We start from the raw sequence: 22,764 nt of genomic DNA on the forward strand, positions 1-22,764 counted from the left end.
GAGTGGGACTCACTGCATGACTCTCGCCAAAGAAATCCCCATCATGAGCTTTCTCGGTTCACTGATGGCTTTGCTCTGTATAAGAAGTTCTGAGCTGTGCAAACGTATGACGGCCCCCACTATAAATGTGTGCCCTCTTTGGAATATATCATCTACTGTGTCTTGGTTCCTTAGCCCAAACCTCCATTTCAATATTCCTATTCTTCTAACAATAGAGAGAGATACAGTTTAGGTAGTGATTTTATGAAGACATAAAAAAGGTTCTTCTCATTTTTTTTCATTTAATAATTATTTGAGTGACTTATCATGTGCCAAACATTATTGTAGCCTCAGGAAATAAGATCGTGAACGTTATATAATTCCCCCCTACTCATGAAGGTTATATTCTTCTGAAGGCAGGAATATAGTTTTAGAAAGAGAAAGATAAGTAAATAATGTAATATCAGAGAAAGGAGATGAGTCACTGTGTGCAGGTGAGTAAAGGGTTCTTTTAGGGAAGTTTCTGAAGAAGATTGTGAGAAAGTGACATTCGTATTTTTCGTAATTTTTGTAAGTTGATTCGTAAAATTCATATTTTTCATGATATTTGTAGGTTATTTAAATTAATTGGGAATAGGGATACCCGAATGGCCCCTGTTCATGCTCCCTCTCTGCCTCTCATTCTCTCTCTCTCTCTCAAATAAATAAATAAAACCTTTTAAAAAATAAGTTAATTGGGAATAATTGAATCTATATCATGGAGTTAAAACATAAACACCCACTACCAGGGAGGCTCCATCTCAGGACCCCAGGATCATGACCTGAGCCGAAGGCAGATGTTTAACCCACTGACAGGCCCCCCAAAAGTGTACACATTTTAATATATTTATGTACATATTATGCATCTATGAATAATATGCAGTGGAAAGTTTCATTTGCATTTCTGGTTCTTCCTCCCTTGGGACTGGAGAAGAAATGCTGCTCTGTCCTAGGAGAGATTTCCTGATCTGGTCCAGTCAGGTTCTCCATCTTTCTCTTCACTGGGTCCCACACAGCTGGCCTGCACTGGGATGTTTGTGACCTTGTATCAGGGCTCTTATTACATTTGTAGACTATTCTTAGTCTCTGCTAATGAGATCGCTCAGAGTTCGCTTTGAGTATCACATCTTAATCACTTGATTTCTGCAGACGTTTCCTTTCTCCAAATAAACTCCTCAAAATGCCTGCTGCTCTGTGCTCATTAACCTGGGAATGGCTTCTCTAACTCCAATTTGAAAATTCTCCCCGACATCTGAGACTTTCATTCCTGATCAGGATTCTCCAGGCAGTCACAATGGGAGGAGGATTTCAAACTCAGGAGTGTGGAAAAAAAAAAAAAATCAATGACCAAATTTCCATCTGCAAGGGGATTTTCCCTTTATGCAGACGTAGGGACTGCACTCTCGCATCACAGCATAATTAATATCCACCCAACTCCACCGTCTGCCCAATTCCCACTAAATCATTTTATGCTCAGTGAGGTTTAGGTGACTCAAAGATAACAAAATAATTAGTTAATGAGTAAATGAATGAGTAAAGAGATGAATATTCATCAACTAGGAGGTTTGCTTTTCTCTCTTTCTCTCTCAGTCTCTTTCTACTCTTAACCCACAGTTGACTTGAGGCAGGCTTCAGGATGAGGACAACAGCTCTCATTTAAACAAACCCAACCTATGAATAGAACTAAACGTCAGTGTAAGCATCTACAACATTTTTTCCACATGCTGATGGATATTAGGTTGGTGACCTGTATTTCTATAGAATTTCCATTTTGGATTACATTGGGTTACATTAAAGGCCTTTCAGATGCACAGATGCTCTAATCCAGAGCCAGAAAGCAGCAGCGCCTCTGTTCACCCTTGCCAAATGTTCACATGCCTGGGAGTGTACAGGCATGTCCCATTTTATTGTGCTCTCTTTTATTGCACTTTGCAGATACTGAGGAATTTTGTTTGTTTCCTTTTGGTTTGGGTTTTGGTTTGTTTTTCCAAATCGAAGGTTTGTGCAACCCTCAGTCAGGAGGGTCTGTTGATGTCATTTTTTCCAATCACATTTGCTAACTCTGTGACTGTCGCATTTTGGTGATTCTCACACTATTTCAGACCTTTTTGTTATTATATTTGCTATGAGGATCTTTGATCAATGATTACAACTCACGGAGAGCTCAAATATAATTAGCATTTTTTAGCAATAACATATTTTAAATTAAGGCATGCATATTGTTTAGACCATGCTATTGCACACTAAACAGACTAAAGAGTAGTAAAATATAACTTTTGTATGTATTGAGTAGCCAACAATTCTTTTGATGCACTTCATCTTATCCCTTGCTTCATCGTGGTTGTCTGGAGCTGAACCTGCAGTGTCTCCGAGGTGAGCCTGTATTTTCTCGGAATGTTTCAAGTTCTCGCTCTAATAAGACTTTCTAAATACTGTTGGTTTTGGAATACCGAATCCTACAATATACTTTGCATTTAAAGGACAAAAGGACAAATTACATGCCATAATTGATAAATTGAAAATACAGCTACAGATAAATGGAATTTTGAAATCAAAACTGGAAGTTGAAATCATTCTGAAAAGTTGAGCTTATTTAAAACTAAGCACTTACGAGAAGAAATACTACGCAGACACTCTGGAATGTCTTATGGGAACAGCTCATGGGGGAACAGCCCAAGGTCAGGGAATAATGACAAGGATCTCATGTTGTTTTATTTATCCCCTAGAACCCAACAGTATCTTCTTAGGCTGCCAGCCGGATTCCCATAAAATGGCTTGCTCAAGATGAAACTTTGGCCTTTATCAAGGGTCTTCAATTTACAAACGATAGTACACAGCCGTCTCTACCTTTAGTGAACTACTCAGAACATTTTAAAAGACTCTCCTCTATCAGTACTTCGGTCTAATGAAGGATGTAGATTACACTTGACTTGCATTATTGAAGGAGATAAATTATACTTGACTTGAAATCATAATTTCTTCAGAAAAACATAACTAATTGGTGTTATTTTTATGAAGCCAATCTCTTTGTGTATTCAGGAGGGGTCCCTAAAGTAAAGAGACAATCGAGAAGCTATAGTTCTGTAGAGATCCAGGTACAGAACACACTCAGGCCACTGACATAGTAATTGTTGTCTAGTTAGACTCTGAAACTTTGTCAGACCTATGGCCAGAGAGTTTTCAGTCGCCTTGTTCCGAAGAGAATGCACGCGGGGGTAGGACTTGAATGGTGCGCCATTTTCAGGGTGTAACCAAGTCACTCAGTTATGCTCTGCTTGGATATCCCTGGGAACTGCCTTGGAATGAGAAAGAATTGGAACAGCCTCGTTTTAAAATGAGATTGGTCACTGAGAAGGGCAGACTCCTGGAGTAAAGTTAGACAAAGCACAACCATCCGTAGGAACTAGGACGAGGCCTAGGCTAACGGAAAGGATAATATTTTCAAGGATGTAAGGAGAGCAAGGGAAGTGGAGGTGATCCCTTCACTCCAATACTCTTGCAGGCATATGGAGCATGGCAGTGGGGAGTTCTGGAGCAGATGATATTTGGCCAGCTGTATTGGGTAGGTGGCAGATGGTGGTTTTTTGGTTTCTTTTACCACCATCCCCGTATGTAATCCCTAAGCAGATATTCTTGATGCTGCTCCAGAAACAGTCGTTAATTTTCTAATTCTCTCTGTTCTTGCTGCTGCCACTCAAGATCAAGCCGCTCTCACAGGTACTACTCATCTACGATGGACCCCTCCATCAGTTCTCACGCATCGCCAGAGCGATAGTTTAAAAGTCTAAATCGGACTATATTATTCCCCAGTGTGAAACTCTGCGACAGCTTGTCATTGCACACAGAATGCAAAGAAATTGTTTTTCCCAGGCTGCCAGGCCTAACTCTGTAGTGGATTGAACGGAGGCTCCCTAAAAGATAAGTCCCCACCCAACCCCCCAGAAGCTGTGGATGTGACCTTATTTGGGAAATTTTCTTTCCATTTGTAATTAAATTGAGGCCCTTGAGCTGGGAACATCTGGATTGTCCAGATGGGTCTGTATACAATGGCCATTGTCCTGGTAAGAGACCACCCATGGGATAGACCTATGGAGGAGAGGGCTGTGTGGAGGCTGAAGCAGATTAGAGCATGTGTCCACAAACTAAGGAAAACCCAGAGCCACCAGAGCTGGAAAGGACAAATTCTCCCCTACGGTCTCTGGAGAGTCCTGCTGGCATCTCAATTTCAGGCTTCTGGCCTCCATAACTGAGAGAGAATCGATTTCTGTTGTGTTAAGCCATCAAACTGTGATAATTATTGTGGAAACCAAAGGAAAGTAACACACTCTCCATCCACATCTCCCCTGATGCACGCCTACTCTAGTCCTATTGGACTAGCCTAATTTCACCCCTTGCCATTCTTTAAGTAGAATACGCTTCCCGTCTTCATCTGCCTGGCCTGCTGGAACAAGACTCCGTGGACCAGGTAGCTTATAAGGAACAGCAATGTATTTCTCATGGCTCTGGAGGCATGAAACCAGAGATCAGGAGCCAGCCTTCATGAAGACTTCACCCTAATGACCTCAACACCTTTCCCAAAGGCCTCACGTCCTAATACTACCACATTGGCATTGGGATTTAACCTATGGATTTGACGGAGGACACAAACATTTAGGCCTAGCCCTTCCTCAAACTTGGAGCCTTTAAATTAGCTGCCTTCTCTGCCTGGAATATTTTCTTCTAGATCTTTCTGTCTTTGAGTTCTTTCTTGCCATTATAGAAGTTAAGCGTTTCTTTTGCAAAGGGATCTTGCTAGACCAAATCTGTATAACATTTCCCCTCAGCCTTCCCCTGTCTCGTCCCTCTTTTATTTTCATTTCAATACTTATCTCTATCTGATCTTTCCTGGTTTATCTGTCTACCCTCTTAGATGCTCCAAGAAAGAAGCTCCATGAAAGATGCTCTTCACTATCTGACTCACTACAGAATCCTGAGTGCCTAGAATAGTCCCTGGTATTCAGGAAGCGTTCAATTAATGTCAAATGAGATACATACCAAGAGGCTATAGAATCTGATGGGGATGAGGGTGATAATGTCCAATATCTAGGAATTTAAGAAACAAACCAAGTCCTTAGTTATTGAGGTCCTGGGATTTGGGTTATGCTGTAATACAAAAGACTTAGACTTATAGAAGAGGACAGGAATCCCATAAGAGATCGCAAATACATATGGGGGCACGGTCTTGGCACTAAATTGGTGCTATTTCCCAAAGTAGTATATCTCTGCAAAAGCTATTGGAGCAGAATATCAGGGCTAAATCTGGAACAATGATGTCATGAGGCTGTGTGTGAGAGTGAGGCTACAGAACATGGCCAGGATTTGTTCTGCCTATAGGGAGAGTTCATTGCCTACCATGAACTGGAAGGAGGGACTAACAACAATGGGGAAAAGTCAGGCAATAGGAGAAAAAAACTGCAACTGTCAACTGCTCTGGCAGGAAGGAGACTTGGCCTTCTCATAATCCAGATGTAATTTTCTAGTGAACTAGATCAAAGGGGCTAGATCCTTTCCCAGCAAGGCTAGCTTCATATTAGGTTCAAGTTTGAATGCAATAACTTAAAATGATCCCACATGTTCTCAATGGTACTGCAGCCCTGGAACATAAAGGCCATATCCAAAAGTAGGCAGACACTGAGCACCCACATTATCTAGCCATGAGGGCTGGGAGGGGAGAGCATCCCTGATGATGCCATTATTCAGCCTTTTGTGTCCTGTCCACTTTACCAGCAATTTAAGAAGCCTAATGAGGTCATCCTAATCCAACTCAGAAGTCGAGGAATTCATGTCTCCTGAGGATAATGAATATCATCTGAGAATACAGTAAACCAAAAGGACTGCTATATGACCAGAAGGTATTAGAAGCTACTCTGTTAGAACCACCATCTTCACGAATTTTCCACAAGTGGGAGAGTGACTTAGTGCAGTATCCTTGGAGGGTCTTTGCGGTTTTCTCATAACATTAGCCTAATGACAGCAGCCAGAAAACCATGGAAATCCTATTTGAAGGCTCGCAGCCGTTCTAGAGTGCTCAGAGATAAGGTGTATTGACGTTACCTCTCGCAGGATATAGCTTGTCCTATAGAAGTCATTTCAGCATTTTTCATTGCCTCTGGCTTTCCCAGAGGTTCTCTGTTGTTACTGTTAGCTGTATATTTGGAAAATGAAAGACAATAAGGTTGAGGAAAAGGCCTCCTGTATGTTTGTGTCTGGAGGAGTAAATGTGAAATAAATATATATAATGCATGGTGGTTGATATTTTGTGTCATCTATCTTCACTTGTGAGGAGAGATGGGATAAGCCATTCATGACTGTGCCAGTCCTGATCCATTCTTCATGAAGATAAACGTCACATTTACACAGACCACAGCTATCACATGTCCTTTCTGACCATAGATTTAGATCGGTTAGACCAGGAGGTTGACTGGGTGCGGTTATTTGAAAATCAAGTACACTTTTGTTGTACCATCTCGTGTACCCACATATCCCGATCCCTGTTGTTAAACTAGGGTACCGTTGCAGCTAAAGAGATATTTAAACAGCATATGTATTTTCACCCATGTCTATACTTCAGATGCTCACCTCACTCTAATTTAAAATTATTTTCTGCGTATGGCCAGCGCAGTGTTCTGCAGTGGCAGTTGATTAATAGGATACAGTGTTGGTTCTCACATGGTGATAAGTGGTATAATGAAGAGTGCTATGGAAAAAAAATGATAAATAAGTGGTTAATTCTCTCTGTGGGCAAGTCAGATGACAAAGGAGAAAGTCAGAATAGAACTATTGAAAATTAGTAATATTTGAGCGGCTTTGTTAAGAGAAAACCACATGGACACCTTAGTTTTCCCTGATGTACAAATGGCTGCACAATTGGATTTTAAGGCTGTGTCAGAGCAAGTGTCTTCTCTGCCCTGTGCCTGTGGACCCCGCTATAGGTAATCAATAGAATATGAACCCTTTATAACTCGGTACTGACTGTGCTTATTCTGGTTTTGTCTGTAATTACTGTCCTACATATTGAATGTCTGAAGCTAGAAGACTTTCCATTGAAATAAAATTATTGGCTGTTTTTCTCTTGGTTGGTACATGAAAGTTTATACAACCAGACATAAACTGAAAAGGATCTCCATAAGTCCCAGAAATTTGATTGGAAAATTGAACATTTCCAAAATCACCATCTGTCTGAAAACTCTTAGTTTGAACCCTATGAAATCATTGTCAGTTTCTGATTTGGGACATACCAATTTTATGTGTTTCATTCTAATCACATGGATGAACTGTGTGACTCAGACTCAGGGTGTACTTTCAGTTGGTTTTTTCTGTATATAACTAAGCTATTTCATTTGCTTATTGAAGAAACATTTATTGGGCACTAAGTGGCAGTAACTGGATTATGTATGCACATAAACTGGAATATAGTACCTGTCTCAACAAGGTATGGAGCCTACTGATGCTGAAAGACACATGGGTAGGCAAGTACAACTCGGATGTCTAACACAATCATTGATAATTGCTCAATACGTGTTCTTTCTGTTATATCCATGTGGTTCAATATGTTTAAAAAGCACACAGAAAAGCAAGTTGTGGGGCATCTGGGTGGCTTGGTCGGTTAAGCATCCAACCCTTGATTTCGGCTCAGGTCATCATCTGGGGGTGGTGAGATTGAGTTCCGCATCAGGATCCACACTGGGTGTGGAGTCTGCTTAAGAGTCTCCCTCACCCTCTGCCCCTCTTCTATCTCTTTCTAAACACACACACACACACACACACACACACACACAAACACACAAAAACCAAAAAAAAAGTTTCTACAACTTTAGGAAACCTAGGAACAATGAATGACAAAAGTACCTCCTTCCATTCCTTAACTTGTTCACACCAAAAGATTATGTACTGGGCAGGGCACTAGCCTGGAGCTCTAAATATTTAACTTCTTGTATTAACTGTTTTCACGTATCAGTCTTGCTCCTTTTAAATATGACCACATTGGGCAGCCCGCATGGCTCAGTGGTTTAGCGCCACTGCCTTCAGCTCAGGGCATGATCCTGGAGTCTCGGGATCGAGTCCCACGTCGGGCTTCCTGCATGGAGCGTGCTTCTCCCTCTGCCTCTCTCTCTCTCTCTCTCTCTCTCTCTCTCTCTCATGAATAAATACATAAAATATATTTTTTAAAAAATAAATAAATATGACCCACATTACTTAACCTCCTTATACACTAACATTTTCATCTGCAAAGTGGAAAAATATAATCTCTTCTGCCTACCTCCTGTAATTGTGAAGGTCAGACGGGATAATGAATATGAGAGGATTTTCGAATCTGTAATGTACAATATAAGCAAAAGGTAAGATTCTCGTTACCATCTTTCTTGTTGCCAATCTTATGTTGATGGTGCTATGTGATAGATCAAGGTGGTATATTTTCCCGTGTCTAGGCCCGATCATGTATTTGGGGATAAGTAGCACGTTCAGCCCCAAATAATCATTTTATAAAAGTGGGTGACTTGTTTAGTGACTCCTCAGGTCAGTAGAGAAGTACTTAATACGCAATGAATGAAACTCTCTCAGATAACTATAATCATTCCTGCTATCCAAGAGCTTATGATGTGCCCAGCTTATTGGTTTATGGGCGTCACCTCATTTCATGTTTGGAATAACCTTCTGAAGTTGACCCTGAACTTTACAGATGGGGGAATTGCAGTCTAAAAAGATGATAGAATGGGCCTAAGTCACAGAGTTGCTACATCTAATGACAGGATTCATCTACTTAACATCTGGGCCCTATCACATGCCTGATACAGGATTCATTACCCTCTCCATCTTTGCACTCCCTTCCCTGCTACATAATCTCCATTTTCTCCAGGGAAGCTCTCAGAGAGGCACTCAACTTCTCTAGTAAGCTTTAGTCTCTTCATCTGTAAAACTGTACTGCGGATGGGGCTCCATCCATAAACGAATCACACAAACTCCATGTTCTGGGACCTCACAGTGTTGGAGAAGGCAGAAATGCATACACGTGCATTATCTCTAGTTGTGAGAAGGACAGTGAAGAAAAAGAAAACCAAATAAGGGAAGAGAGAGCAATAGGGGAAGGGCAGTTATGTTCTAGGCAGCATAGCCAAGGATGGCCTCTCTGACCTGGAAGAAGTAAAGAAGCAAAGCGTGTAGGTATTTGGATGAAAGATAGTACCATGGTTGTATGCATGCAAGGCTACAGGTCTGTTTGGATGAAGAATGTTCTAAACAGAAGGAACAGCAACTGCAAGTTTTCTAAGGTAGCAGATGTGCTTGGCGTACTAGAGGAACAGGGTGGAACCGGCGTGGCCAGAGTGGAGGGAGTAAGAGCAAGAGTGGTAACAGGATAAGATCAGAGATGTAAGAGGGCTATGGAACAAAAATATAAATGGCCTCATAGACTACTGGAAACACCTTGATGTTACTCTGAGTGACATAAGAGGCCTTTGAGCATCGAACAGAAGAATGAATGTGATCTGACTCTCATTCTGACAGGATCTCTCCACTGTGTAGAGAAAAAAAGTGAGGAGACGCACACATAGAAGCAAAGATACCAGACATTGGACCAGGCTATTGGAATAACTCACTTATGCAGCTAGAGAATGCAATAGGATTGCACTCCACTAGTGGTGGAGGTGACGAGACTCAATACATATGATTTCTAATGTATAGGCAATAGGAAGTAAAGGTGACAGGACTGGGTGTAGAGGTAATATGAGGCCATAGTGGGGATGAGGTGGAAAACGTGGAGATTCAAGGGGACATTGGCCTCAACTACTAGGAGGACGATCCCTGGAACGATGCTTGGCATATGGTAGGAGCTTAACATTTTTTGTTGAATGAATGAACAAATGGTTGGAGTTGCTATTAGTAAAATCTTTCCTGGGGATGGAGGTTGAGTTGGAATCAAGGGTTTTATCTTGGACAGATTGGTTTTTGATGGCTCCACGTGGAGGTCTTGAGTTAGCAGTTGTATGTACGAGTCTGCATTACAGACTGGAGATGTCTGTTTGCAGATGGTGTTTACAGCCACTGTGAGATCACGTAGAAAGGAAGTCTAGACAAAGAATGGGTCCCCTAGGTGAGCTCTGCTGCACCCCAGGGTTTAGTGGCCTGACAGATAAGGCACAAGTAGTGATGGAGGTAGAACAGATTAACCAAGGAGATAGAGAATCGAGAGAGTGGTTTCCCAGGAGCCAAGTGCAGACAGTGTTTCGGAAAGGACAGAGTGGTCACTACGTCAAATGCTGCGCATTTTCATCTGATACGAGAACTGAGAATTGGCTACTTGATTTAACCATGAACATGGTTTTCTCCTCCTACCTCTTCTTTCCCTGCTCTACACACGCTAATTGTTACCCAATGCCTCGCTCTCACATCACTATAAATCCCTGACGTGTTGACTTGTCAGTCACATTTCATATTTCCTATCTCAAGGATTCTTGAAACCAGGAGGTTTGGGGAAACTATCTATGAGGTTGAGTTCTGCATCTTTTAAAACCAATAACAGAAAACCCACAGACCACCTCTGAAACAATTTTTAATTATATTCAATTTTACTTAAGTGCTAATAATAATAATACTCACCAGTGATATATTGCTTTGAAGTCTGAGACGCAATTTACTTACATTATCTGTTCCAAACAGATCCATCTAACACGATAAAGTGCCCAGCTTTGAAGCTTACACCATCAGACTGTGCCACCTGCTAACACCTCCTTGTAGGAGTCACCAACAGACCCGCACTTCACTCCTCCTCATTCCTTGAAGATTTTAACACCTGCCTCCCTGCTGTTCTTTCCAGTCCCACTGCTGATGGAATCCTTGGTGGCTTCAATACCCATGCCAGTCCCTTGATCTTGATTACTAATTGTGTGGGTTTTTTCCATCTGTATTTGTTCAGGGTTTCCTCTCTATGCAGTTTGCACCAACTGTATGTCGAAGCTTCGGCTGTAAAGATCTGTGTTTGTGGGAATCAGAGATTCTGTAGTTGACCTCACTGTGCTTTGCGCTCTCCCTCCATGTTTGCCCCAAACACTGTGTGGCCCTCAACCTCAGAATCTAATTTTTAATCTGTCATTGCCATAGGAGTGTGTGTGTGGGTCCGGGGTGAGGGGATGGGAATTGGGAGGCATAGGAGGAGGAGACACTATCTCTTTTGTTTTGGGATGTGGACAAAGACACAACTCGAGTGTACAGCCGATGCCTACCTCAAACTCTTAACGTCCCATTTGACTTTGGTAATTGAGTGTGTTCTATTTAACTACTCCCCACCCATCTTCAAAATATTTTATCCCATTTGAACTCCCGAGGTGGTTTTGATTAAGATGCTGGATCAGAAAGAAAATGTGACCTATTGAAGGTTATGCATCTAAGTCAGAATCAAGTGTAGGCTATAGAACTTTGGACTCATTGGCATGAAAAAATGCATTGTTCCAAACGGCCAGTGGTTAAAATAGCTGCCTTGGCCCTCTGCCCAGGAGAATGTTAAAATACAGTGGCAATTCAATAAATACTGTCACCAGTGTTGTCTGTGGTGATGGTGGTGGCAGCAGATCCAGAAATGTGCTGAATTGTTCTAATGGATGCTTTTTTTTACGTATTTTCATTTATTTATTTATTTATTTATTTATTTATTTATTTATTTATTTATTTATTTATTTTAGATTGGCAAACACATTGCCTCTTTATAGAGTAGAGACCACAGTGGAGAGCTAGGTGGGTGATGATTCATGCTAAATCTTTTCCCACAATATGCTGAACACTACAACAGCAGCTAATGTGAAGTGGCTCATTATACACCGTCAAATCCAATCACAGCAACGACTGGCTTTGCTAGCACGCGCAACTTGTGGGAAGCCCAGCTCCTGCAAACCACTACTGAATTTCAAAAAAAAAAAAAAAAAAAAAAACAGGCTGCAGTATAGTAGGAAAGACACAGTCACTGAGTCATATTTGCAAATTTCTGGTATGTTTGTCTTTGGCAGCTGAGAAACAGCCTTCGTGTTCCCAGCCTGACACCAGAGATGACTCTCCTTGGGATTCACTTCTCTTGTGAGTGCCTCCTCCTTCGGTTCTACTTTATGGGCTGAAGATTTTGTAAGGGTAGGGGTTACTCGAAGGCAGATCTGGAAAGGGGGTTCTCCTACAGAAATACACCCAGAGCTCCCTCCTCGCCCTGTCGTCCACCAGCCAGTCGTGCCGTACGCATGAACACATGCAAGTCCTATAGCACAGCATCCATTGGTAGCATTTTTACCTCCTTAGTGAGAGGCCATGAGGCAGCAGGTGGGGGCACTGACTCCTTGCTCTAAGACTTATGACTGTGTGTCTTTTTGCCTCCATTTAATTGTAACCTCCTGGAAGGCAGGGTCCTAGATTTATTGATCTATTTAGTCTAATCCCTATAAGCCATAGTTGTCCCTCCATAAATATTTATCCGTAAAATTAATGCATTCCCTTCTAAGGAGTCCATAATTAAGCTAGGGACTGGGGTTTAATCTTTTTGCCTCCCTCGTCCCTAGCACAGTGCCTGATAGATAGTAGGTAGAAACTACATGTTCCTTCAGTGAGGGAACAAGGGTATGAATGAGTCCATCAATCACATGGTTCCCTGTGGCCAAATTAAAGGCTTAAGCAAAGCTTTTCCAATCATCAGGGACAGAGAAGTGATGGCTTCCAATCCTTCTTCTTCGGGCCACCAGGAGTATTGCCCTAAAAGTGGTTGTTTATTTTGGAAGGCAAAAGCTAATCTGAAGCTATTTTCTTTATTTTTTTATATTCAGATATCTATAAAACAGGAAAACACCAGAGACCTATTCATTGCTCACAAATGATCTATGGGGTAATAACGTGCTTGCTTTTCCAGCTGTGCTGCACTTTGTGCTATCCTGGCTTAATTGAAAATATGCTGTGACCTTGGTTTTGTTCACTGGGCATGGGGGGGTATAATTGGCATGAGGCCTCTGAAGAACTCCCTTTTAATGAATGTCATTTGGCTAATTTGGGGTTCGCCTGCAGGAAATAATGTCTGAAGTCCTGTAAAAACAAGATGCGTTTTATTTGCATGCAGTTCACATGAAGGTAATGACTTAAATGTGTGTTTTTTTTTTAACTTTTTATTTTGCCATAGCCATCCGTTGAATTCTAAATGCTATCAGTATGATAATAGTATTGTCTCTAACAGTCTCATGTTTCATCATAATTAAATAAACAGCTTGTGAATTGCAGTCCAAAAAATGTCTGTGTTCCACTCTTAACTTAAGGGGTTTCCATAGAAACTGTGGGCAGCAAGTTTAACTGACATTCGTTGGACTTGAGGCTACACGCAGCGTTGCTATCTCTGTTTTTCTGTTACTCGGTGTAGACATCTCTTTCTCTTCCTTTAACCCTGAAAACCCTCTCGCCCTCGGTTCCCCTCCTCCTCCCTCCTCTTCCTCCTCCTCCCCCTCCTCCTCCCCCCCTCCCCCCCCCTCCCCTGCTCCGCTGCTCCTCCTCCCCCTTCTCTTATTAGCAACGAGGAAGTAATTTGGACTCAGATTTAACAAATGCAATAATACTAAAATGAGCTCTGATACTTAAGTGTAATTGTGTTATTAGCTGGAAATGTTTTTCTTCAAAAACAAAAGAATTGAGAGTGAAGTTTGCTAAGGAAACACATGCTGGGAAGAAGGAACCCTTGGCTGCCAGTTGAAAGTCTGCAGGCTGCGGGTCATGGTCCATGTTTCTACCCCAGCGGTGGCTTTTCCTTGATTCGGGGAACCCACACTACTGCATTTCTTCCTCCTCAACCCTGATTTTCAGTCTTCTAAATGGAGCATAAAATCACTGGGCTGACCATATTCCAGGAGGAGGAAGGAGTTTATTTAGGGAAAAAAAAAAACCCATGCTATATATCGTGTACCTACTGTGTGCCAGGTATTTTGCTCGGTACTTGCATTTAGGCTTCTTAGTTAACCCCACAAAATTCATCGCCAGGCAGTGTGCTGAAGGGAGAAAACAGTCTGGAGCTGGTGGTCGAAGTCTAGACCCCACAACAAGTTGGCTGTGGTGCTCAGATGCTCTGTCTTGGTTTCTCAAAGACAAAATGAGGGTGAGTGAGCACTTCTAAGAAATGGTGTTTCATTAAGATTAGTTGTGATAACGCAGCCAGCACACCGGGGGAGAGGTGCTGTGCTTCATCCCTTTAGAAATGAGTTGCCAAAAGGGTGAATTGCTTCTCCAAAGCCACGTGGCTAGTAGAGGATGCATCCATCCCTGCAGTGGCTAAAGGGGCTCAAAGGGGCTAAAACTGACCTGAGGACACTAACCACTCGTGTGATTTGGGCTGAGCCCCAAAACAGTATCTGCTTCATGCGGTTGTTATGAGGATGAAGTTTACTGGGAAGTGTGCAGAGTATCTGCCGCATAGAAAGCTGTGGTTTTACCCTTTCTGCCAAGATGGGATGCTCACCATGGCTGGAGAGCATTCTATTGTTACCCCACCCTCAGCCCCATCCTTCCTGCGTGTGTGCGCGCGCACACACACACACACACACACACACACACAAGATTAATCAGAAGGAACATTTCTTTAATATATAAATCATCATAAGGCTTCAAAGAACTTGGACTAGAAAACATTAGCTCTGCCATTTTTGCTTGTGGGCACTGATGCCTACCTCATGATGAGAATATTCATTCTGTGTGATCTCTGAAAGAGTCCCTTTAAGCTCCTTTCTCCATTTTATGTTAGTTTTCTTTTCTTAAACTAAATAAAGAATCCCAGAAGCCACTTAGCCAGACCCACAGAGATTGTCATATGTCACCAGGTGCTGGAAACCTATGAGCAAGAAACCAGAGCACAGACCACCCCGCTGTGCGACGGAGCCCCCTCCTCTGTCCGGGATGCCTCACATGTGTTACATGACCCATGGAACCACTGCCAAATCAGTAAAACCAAATTCAAATTCTTTCTCATTATTGAGGTGGAAGTTGGTTATAAATAGAGATTTTGATATTTTTCTTCCACGCCCTAATGAATCTTCTTGGCAGGTTTGGGATTGAAGAGAGTGAATTAAGAGAAGGGATTATCATAGATTCTCCAGAACAAGGTCAGCAAGCTTTTCCTGTAGAGGGTCCGCAAGTATGTGTGTTGGGCTTTGCGAGCCTTCTAGTCTATCACAACCACACAATTCTGCACTTTAGTGCAGAAGCAGCCATAGATAATACGTACATGAATGGGTGTGTGAGTATTCCAATAAAACTTTATTGAAAAATCACAGGTGGTGAGCCAGATTTTTGTGTGGGGGCAGTAGTTTTCCAACCACTGATCTTAGAATTTTGCCTACATCTGTCTCCACCTTCCATCTCGGTGCAGGCGACAGTTGCCACCTAAAAGATGGCATTGAGGAGTGTAGGGGTGACCCCCACATCATCATTTACCCTCCCTCTGTAGATTTTGCCTTTTGTTACACTTCTTTTTGATTACACTTTATCTTTCCAGGATTTCTTTGGCACAGAAGAGCAAATATTCACTCTGTCTTCACTTTACAGAGAGTACAGGGTACAGAGAGTTTAAGGGGTTGGCATCAGTGTCACCCAGCCTCTGTGATATCTGTATTAGAATCTGTCACCTTTGTGGTTTTGTTTTTTTCACTTGGATTATTCTAAGATGCATCCTTTAGAGAATAATAATAATAATAAAGAAAAGATAGTGGGAGAGGTAATCAAGGAGTAATTCTCAGTATCCAAAGAGAGGAAAAAGTAGTTCACTTCTGACTTCAATAGGAGCGTGCACAGGCGTCCCTACTTTCTTAGTCCATTAAGATACGATTGGGGATCCAGTTGCTTATTGCTTTTCATGGATTTTCTTCATCTTTTTTCCCACGGTTATGTTTCTGCGTTGTAGACAAGTGAATATCAGATAATACTCGGAGTCCTTGTTTTGCACAGCTCTGTGCTAACCAAAGCTTGTTCATGTTGGAACGGAGTCTTCATGTTGCAAGGTTCCATGGTAACTGAGAGCGAGTCTGCTACAGGAGAACTGTGCAAAAAAGAGCACTTGGTGCCAATATGCATGACCTGTGTGTAACACGGCACCCAGCGAAATGAGGGCTGCTTTAACTAAATAACTAAGAATCCAATTTCCAAATGTCTGCATCTGCCATATAATTCCCTCTTTTGTGGTCATTAGGGGGAAACAAAGAAATCACTGATTACAGTCATTCCCATTATCTGACATGTCATCACCAAGGTTTTGTCATTATGCAATGTTAACAGTGTTGAGGTTACTTGAAACCAGCTCCAGTTCCAATTAGGAGGCCATCCCTGCTATCTGCATTCTGATTAAAGGACGTTGCCTGGAAATCACAGAAGGAGTCTACTCTGTTTCCTCCCCTTGCTCAGATCTCATAAACACAGACTCAATTAAAGAGAGTTTCCTTATCAGGTTTTTGTGGGTCATTTTGGTGAATTTATTAAACTCTCGAGTCATGCTGAAAACTGCCAGGTGGTGGCTCAGAGATCTTCAGTGGGAGCCAGACCTTGATGGAGGGGGTTGCTCTGATGTTTTAGGGAGTCTGAAATATACAGATGTCAGAGCAGCCAACCATGGGTCAGGAATCAAGGAAGCTGATGAAAACTGAAGAGAGTCTCCTGGTGTAAGGTTTGGGGAGCAAAGATGTGGAAATTATAATGTCATGTCAGCCTCTATTTCAGCTAAAAAGCAGAGCCTAGTCCAGGCCCTCATGTTTTATTCCTCAATTTTTGAAATAATTTCTTCACAGACCTCAGACCTCACAGGGTACTCTTCCCTGTCCATGCTTCATACTACTGCAAATTTGTTTTTCCCTGGATACTCCTCCCATAATGCTATTTCCTTCCAACACAAGGAGAACAGTCAAGTCCCTACAACCCATCTGATGACTTAATACAGAATCTAAGTACTTTTTTGGTCTATTTTTCACAATATGGTGTTATTTTAGTTATCCTACCTTCTCTCCCACTGGTTTTTAGTATGGATTCCTCATAAGAGTCATCTTGTGCCTCTCTGCCCCATGTGCATGTTCACATTCATACGTTACCCACCAACCGCATGCTCTTCTCCAGCAAACTCTCTCTCTCTCTCTCTCTTTCTGTTATTGTGTTCTCCTAAAACATGCTGTACATTCTTGTCTAGCACTTTCTGCTGCACTGAAATCCCCTATTTATTCTTTACGAATCCCACTATACCGTGAGGCACCTGATAGGAGACACTGAGTCCTACGTGTCAAGAACTGAGACCTGTACTTACCCAAACCCACATCTCCTACTAAAACCCATGTCCGCATAGCCTTCCCTGAGTGTTCACCCCTTCCTGGTTCCCCCTGAACACCAGGCGACTTCTAATTATCTGCACAGCCACCTACACACTCACTCAGTGCAGCGACTTGGCATTGGTTCATGACTTTGTTGTTTATGTTAGGCTTGTCACAGCACAGTGTTTCAGTGATCGGTGACAGGGAGTTACTGAGTGGAAGGGATTCCCTCACAGGGGAAGTTCACACAGTATTGGTACACATACTTGGAATCATGTATTATTAGAGCTGAAATGACTTTAAAATTTCTCTCTCCCAGCATCCTACTATGAAATGAGTCCCCAACATCATTAATACTTTGCCTGGGGATATTTTACGTGTGTGTGTGTGTGTGTGTGTGTATGTTTGGTTACTGTCTAGGAAATTTGGGGTTTGTACTGTTTAATAATAAACAGGGAAGAAAGCACCTAACACAACATTAGAAGGTAATTTTAAAATCGGAATGACTCTCTGCATGTGATATTTATTCTCTTCAGATTCCCTAGCATGGCAATTTAAATTACATTACTCATTACAAAAATCTATATGCCTCTTTGGATGCTACTGTTGGTTTGTTTGTTTTCAACCCATAAAGGCAATGATGACCTTGCACAGGGCATTTCCTAAGGATTAATGAGCAGTTGAGGGTTAATGGCTATCAACTCCTCCTAGCTAGTCATCAATCCAAAGGAAGCATGGGAAGCAAGGTCATTAACTGCATTATCAACTTTCTGAAATCAAATCCTTCTCTATCTGCCTTGCCGAGGGTTTATGTTTAAGATGGACTTGTTAGATTTTTAAGTTCCTTTAGTTACTTGCCCTGTCATTAACGTGGACACAAAAATATATAAATGTTAATGTAAATATGAATATATAAAAGAATAAGCATTAGCCTCTGTGGACTGGAAGAACAATGTCCTGAGTAAAATAATTTTTCATACTTTGATTAAACATAGTTTGAAATTTTCAGCCTCTTTTATCTGCTTTATTTTTTTTTTCCTATTTCAAACTGAAAGCCTGGAATCATCCTAATGTGCATCCTGAGTGGCTAACACATGTGTCCAATTTCTGCAGTTAAACCTCATTCAACAATAGATTTTGTGTTTGTGTGTGTATTTTGGGGGAGAGGGGAGATTCTTATTGGGGTTTTGGTTGTATTGGTTGTAAATGGGATATTATTTTTTGATGCATTTCTGTTATACAGTTGATCTTCACTAATATTAATAAGCATGGTATTTTCTCTTTTGGCATCAGTCAGAATTACCCAAGATATTACAAGAGATAGGTAGACGTTAACAATTCAGTTACACTACCTCAGGGCATTTTCCTTTAAGGAATAAAACTATGGCCAAATGAAGGATAGTTATGGACCAGAGAAGTCCTCATTTCATCATGCAGCATCCTGATTCTTACATTGACACAAATTCCTTAAAAAAATGGCATGAAGTGGCAAATTGTCTCCTGCATACCACTGTTAATGTATATGACAAGGATTATTGTCACCAGGGAAGACTGCATTCCAAGACCTTTTCCAGTGGACATTCGTCTTGAAGAATCTACTCAAGACATAGGTTTGGTCCTAAATTTTAGACTCTCAGAAATTTGAATTGGGTAAGCTCATCATATGAAAGTTGTAGTCACACTTATAAAGGCATAAGAAATGGATATAGAGAGCAGAATGCCAGTTGGTTAAATTATACCTAAAACTATAACAGACACTTCAAGTACTTCAGTCTGTCAAATCTTTTTATGTAGAACTTAAACTTTTTTGGAGTCATAAATCTCTTTGAGAATATGATGGTAAAACCAATGAATAATCTTCCTACACAAATACACAATCTCCATATTTATACAATAATTTGCATATAATTTCAAGAGATTCATAAATGGTTAAAATTCATTTGTGAGCTTCTTAAGAACCCTTGGATTGAACTCTGCATTTTCATAGAAAAACATTCTAATTAAATAAGGCAGTTGATGAGAAATCAAACTAAGAAAACTTAATTGTATGATTCAAATTGCCTTAGCATCAGATTATAATTGTCTGATGTATCAATCATTCCTCATAATTGGACTTCAGCTGTCACCGGGACTGGATAAATAACAATAACAATAAATACAACAACAAATGTTCATACAGTATTGGCTATGTATCAGGCACTGTTTTAAATCCTTCCATATATATAAGCTCATGTATTCTCACAATGATAGAGTACATAAATCAGAGTATCCGACCTCTAGGCAGTTTCACAGATGGATACTGCACACATTTTTATCTCTGATTTTTTTTTTTTAGATTCTATATTCCATTAGCCTTCACTTAGTTATGTAAGTAGTTGGTACATACCAACTTTTTCTTGAGATTCTTTCTTTCTTTCTTTCTCTTTTGCTCTGTTTTTGTCTTTCTTTCCTTCTTTTATTATATATGTGTATATATATATAAAAATATATAAAATAAATATATATTTATATATAAGATATAAAATATATATAAAATATATACTTTATATAAGATATATATAAAATATACATATATAAAATCTATATGAAATAAATGTTTCAATGTACTATGTACTGTGGATGTAATATTTAGGATACAGCTTATTTCTGGTAAAGAGAAATTTTTACTTAGTTTATTGTTATCAATCGCACATTTACATGCTGGTTTGGGGCAATCTGCCTTTTCAGAATTTATTTTTACATTTTTGTGTGTATGAGAGGGCAAGGGGTAATTATCAAACCCTCCTCTTTATCACTTGTACTAAGTTGTAAAGCATTTTAATTTTTTTGGTTCTCATGCAGGCCTTATCAATGGACCTTGATATGTTATTTGCTATTACAAAATTAGTTTATCGTCCTGGCTCCTGACTATGAATTAAAATGTAGGCTACATTCAGTAATGCAATTCAACAAATATTTACTGCATGCCTAGACATCATCCAGTTCCTATCTTTAAGAAGCTTATGATTAAATATGTTGGATACATACCCAAACAGGTAGATTCAAACACAGATTTGATAAATGCTATAGTCTCAGCATTATAGACACTCATGGAAGGATAGAGTCATACCAGCCAGTAAGACCAACGAAAGCCAAATAGAAATGGTCATTGTAAAATTGGCTCTGAAACTGAGTACAATTTTGACAGAAAAATCAGAGTAGGACATTCCTAGCAATGGGAAAAACAGGAGCAAGTCTCTGAAGAGGAAAAGTAGGAGGCATATTTTTAGAATCAGAAACAGACTGCAGCCTAGACTGTATTATGGAGAACAGTGGGAGGTAAGACAGGGAAAGCAGTATGGCGCAGCATCATGGAGTGTCCTATGTGTCACACTAAGGCGGTAGTTTTTAGAGGGCAAATTTGCCCTCCAGGGGACATTTGGCAGTGTCTGGAGGCACTAGATCCTCACAACTGGGGGTGCTACTGGCATCTAGTGGGTAGAGGCAGTAAAGGATTTAGGCTTTATTCTCTAAGCAAATGGGAACTATTGGTGGGTTATGTTTTCTTGAACAGTGATTGCCTAGGATCCTGGGGCTTGTTACACTAAATCTGCAAAGTGTTAACTGTGTAGATCACCCCCAGGAAAAGTACAAGAAGAAAAGGCCAATTTGGGAGATAAAGAATGACATATACTAACCACTTTGTGGCCCTTTTACCTGAGAAAAGAGAAAGAACTAAAAGAAAAAGGAAAGAATTGAAGTTTTCATGCACTCGTAGGATCCAGACCTAAAAATATTAGTGCAGAGGAGAATGCAGGCATTTCTGATAATTGGAACAGTCTGATTTCATTTCCTGAAGAATGGAATATCAAGCAGTATATGGAGCTTAAGGTTTTAAGCTTTTTTCTTCGGGTATTCATTTCACAAAACCAACAGAGCAAACATCTATCATAAAAATACAAACATATCTCTGAACACCTCAAATCCCACCCTTTAATTTGAGAAACAAGTCAGTCATCTATATTTCATTTCTTCATAAATAATAAACGTCAAAAAGTGAATATGATCAAAAGGATTCATAAACAGCCAGACACTTCATGCCAGGTATGTTTATCTCTCTTGCATCATGTGAGACTAAACAAGCAGGCAAAAAAAAAAAAAAAAGAATTAATTTTATTTTTAGCCTTGCCAAGTCATTGGCTATATTTATGGTTCTGCTTTTCTAACATGAAGTAGATTTGACTTCTTGTAGCTAAGACAGAGTTGGAGCTGCGACCACCTACCATAATCCCTTGCCTATTCCGTCTTGTTCCTTTGGATTGTGACAAAAGAATTAGGAGGTCTTATTCACTCGTGGATTTTCTAATTAATGGTTCAGATGAGTTCCAGAGGCAGAAGCACGATGATCAAGAAGCTCTTCCATTTTAAAGGGGATTTGAAGACTACTTGACTTTCTGCCATATGAATTCTTGTGCTCTATTCTAAGTGGTCTGATCCAATGGAGTGACTAGGAAACTGAGCCAAGCCTCCCTACTTCCGACGTCCATGTAGGTGCAATGTGAAGAAGCAACTCAGGAAAATAACTTAGGCATTATTTACATTAGGATTTTCAAGGCGACCATGTTATTTTAGGCACATACAGCAGAGGGCATTGTCTGGCCAAACTTAAACAGGGCTGCTACAGACAATAATAAAGAAAGAAAGAGGGAAGCCTTCCCCTGAAAACAGACAAACTAACAAAATAGAAAAGAGAGTATGGAAACAAGGAAATGAGCTTTATATTGTGTTGTGCTCCCAAGCTTTTCTTTGTAGGAAGGGCTTTTATGAAAGTAGTTAAACACTAGACGAGCATCATATCAGAAATTGAGGCAACTCCTACTCTATGAGTTGGACTCTACTAGGTGGTAGGGATCAATTATTGAATGTGACATTACTTAGGTCTTCAGTGAATTTAGAGCCTTAACGATCTACAAGATACTTCTGTGTGCTTATACACGATTCATTCATTCATTCATTCATGCATTCATTCAGCAAATATTTAATGAACATTATGCCAGGTGAAAACTACTGAATAGGACAGACAAGTCTCTGCTCCATGGAACATTCCACTCAGATGAGAACATTCATCTAAGTATATGAGAAAAATATCCATACTAAGTCTTACGATGGAAATTAAATATGGTGATGTGATTGATGGTGGTAGAGGTGCTTCTTTAGGCTGGATGGTCAAGAAAAAAACTGAAAAGGAAAAATGTAAGGGATGTTCTGAAGGACAAGGGAAACCAACCATGCAAAAATAAAAGGACATTTGTTGCAGGCAGAGGGGACCCTCTTGCAAAGGTCCTGGGAGGGGGGAGAAAGCTTGGAGCATCTGAGGACCAGAGGAAGTCCAATGTGGTTGAAGACAGAAGGGAGGTGAAGAAAAGTTGAGAGGCATGAGATG

At 40.6% G+C, this 22,764-nt stretch overlaps 1 protein-coding gene across 2 annotated transcripts in view; it reads left to right on the top strand.

Annotated features, from left to right (window-relative positions):
* Positions 1-22,764, top strand: part of LRRC4C (leucine rich repeat containing 4C) — a 155,524-nt gene that overhangs the window by 122,457 nt on the left and 10,303 nt on the right. Inside the window, exon 1 of one of the 2 annotated variants that reach the window (XM_055301136.1) lies at positions 12,054-12,120. The exons of the other annotated variant lie outside the window; for it this stretch is intronic. The gene's annotated coding sequence lies outside the window, so the exon portion shown is untranslated. Of the gene's footprint in view, positions 1-12,053; positions 12,121-22,764 lie in introns of those variants that run through there. 2 annotated transcript variants of the gene reach the window in all.

The sequence above is a fragment of the Nyctereutes procyonoides genome, unplaced genomic scaffold (genome assembly GCF_905146905.1).
Source record: "Nyctereutes procyonoides isolate TBG_1078 unplaced genomic scaffold, NYPRO_anot_genome, whole genome shotgun sequence".
Taxonomy (NCBI): domain Eukaryota; kingdom Metazoa; phylum Chordata; class Mammalia; order Carnivora; family Canidae; genus Nyctereutes; species Nyctereutes procyonoides.